The sequence below is a fragment of the Pteropus alecto genome, unplaced genomic scaffold (genome assembly GCF_000325575.1).
Source record: "Pteropus alecto unplaced genomic scaffold, ASM32557v1 scaffold131, whole genome shotgun sequence".
NCBI lineage: Eukaryota > Metazoa > Chordata > Mammalia > Chiroptera > Pteropodidae > Pteropus > Pteropus alecto.
In genome coordinates this window covers 15,080,280-15,082,700 of record NW_006434709.1, presented here as the reverse complement: position 1 = coordinate 15,082,700, position 2,421 = coordinate 15,080,280, and the positions used below count along the sequence as shown (strand labels likewise).

General features: G+C 36.4%; 1 pseudogene; it reads left to right on the top strand.

Moving 5' to 3' along the window:
- Positions 1-229: 229 nt before the first annotated feature.
- LOC112477987 lies at positions 230-348 on the top strand (annotated as a pseudogene).
- Positions 349-2,421: the final 2,073 nt, after the last annotated feature.

Here is a 2,421-nt window from a genome sequence, read left to right as displayed (position 1 = left end):
CCAGGTGTCTTAATATCAGAGCCTGTGTGACCTATATTATGTTATCTTACCTTTCGGAGCATCAAAATTGAAAAGAACACAAATGGTTATAGGAAAACTCCAGAGAAACTATTAGCAATGGTTATTTTTAATTTGTCTAGGAGAGGTATGTTCATTACTAGAGATATAAAAGTAATGCTCATTATGATTAAGTTTTATAATTACAGATATATTTATAATTATAAAGTTTGTCTATGGCCATGCTACCCTGAACAAGCCCGATCCCGTCTGATCTTGGAAGCTAAGGAGGTTCAGGCCTGTTTAGTATTTGGATGGGAGACCACCTAGGAAGACCAGGTGCTGTAGGCATTAAAAATAAAAAAAATAAAAAAATAAAGGATTGTAAGCTGACAAGGTCCTTGCAATCTGTGAGGTCAACCAAGGGTTGCCTCACCTAAAAATATACAAATAAATTTTAAAAAATTGTAAAGTTTAAATTTTCTAATATTTAAAAGGTATAAATTGTACCCCATTTTTGAAGTCATTACTATATACCATATCAGTCAATATCATATGAACTTTTTTATTAGAAACATTCATAAAAAAAGAACCATTTCATTTTATTGGAATCATGATGGAAATTAGTTTCCCTTAGCTGATTAGAAAAATTGTATCTCACAGCTATGAAAGTAGCGTAGAAATCTTCACTGTTCTTTAATGACAGATCTATGCCTGATTCCAGCCCTTACTAGACTCTAGGATTTGGGAAATGGGCAGCTTCACTTGTCTTCAAAGTTCTCCACAATAGAAACAAGTCTAATTTCTAAAGTCCTACTTTGAGAGGGGCCAGAGGCCTATACTTGTTCTGTCAATAAGCCAAAAGCCTCAGTTTCCTGCACTGTCAGTCCTATCCCTTTCCTAGCTACTACATTCACTCTAAAAGATAACTCAATAGGCCAATCCTAAAATGTTTCGGCAGCTGCAAAGAACAGTGTGGTATTTGTTGTTACCAGACTTTGTGCTCCTTGCATGCTCTCTGGACACACATAATAGAACTCTCACTTAGATATGTAGGGTTAAGAGTGAATACCCTATAAGTATATATGACACATCAGAGTCTATAAAACAAAGTCGCTTGTTTCCTTGAAATTAGTCCTAAAACTCTAGTTGTATAGTCATAGTACAAAATAGTCTGTGGGTCCTGAATAGCCCAACTTTGGTGCCTCCTTTGATGCTTTTATCCTATAAGGCTTCTTATATTCTGTGGCTCACCTGCCCCTTCCACTGAGGTCAACTTTTTTTACCCTTGACTGAGCTCCAAAAGTGCAGGCTAAGTCAAACAATGATAGGATTAATTTTCCCCCCCACGATTACTCTCTACATAATTGGGACTATTATTCGTTGTTATACTCGAATTTTAAAAAAAAAAAAACAGTTCTAAGAAATTTTTCTCAATCTCGTTCCCTATGTTAGTGTTCAATTTCATTGTAGTTGTAATATGCAAAATTGTTTACTGAAACCACCCTTACAACGTACCACTGTGATTCTAGAGATTTAGCATCAAAACATCAGGATATTTTACCAGCATCTTAGCTTTCAATTTACTGAAATAAAGTTGTATGCTAATATTTATTTTTCCTGAGTGCCTTTATAATTCTTTCCTAAACTTCATTGTAAAACTTCTACCTTCTGTTGACCCTCCTTTACTTTTAATTTTATTTTTCTAATTATTTGCATTAAATAATTCATTTCTACATTGTTCAAATTTTTTTATTTTCTGTGTATTATGCTATTTTGACTTTTTTGGCCGAGGAGAGACTGCCCTCCTTGGGTAGCCAATTCTTAGAGATAGCAAAGAGTTCAGCCTAGAGCATTCCTTTGAAAAGCAAACTAACCAATACAGAGCCCTACCCACTTTAACTGGCTGGTACACCCAGGAAGCAATTTTCTTCTCTCTGCCTTAATCATCTCAGGGCCAAGTACCAGGCAACAAAAACTACTCCTACAGCTTAGAGCCTGCTGAAATTATTTGTTCTAGTCAATCCTAAAGTGTTTACACTGCCCTGCCTCACCTTTCCTGCAGAAACCCCAATAAAGGCTGTGGCCTAGGTTCCCCTTCAGTTTGCCCCTTCTGCCACTTGACCACCAAGTTATCTTTCTTATGTGACCATAGATGTCATGCTGTGCTTCCTGTCTCTAAGACTTGTGAGTATAATGAACTTTGTTTTTTCCTTAGGCATGCTCTATCTTCTCTTGCTATTAGAGCTGTGAGATAGGTGGCATCAGTTAGGGAATGATTCTGGAAACAGAAAGGAGAAATGAGAAAACAGTAAGGTATACTGGTGTGTAAGATGCTTGCTTAGGAAGAGAACCCAGGTTTGGAGATTAAAAGCCAACAGTGAAAGTATTGAATGGAGAATTAGAAGACGGTGGTATCATTGA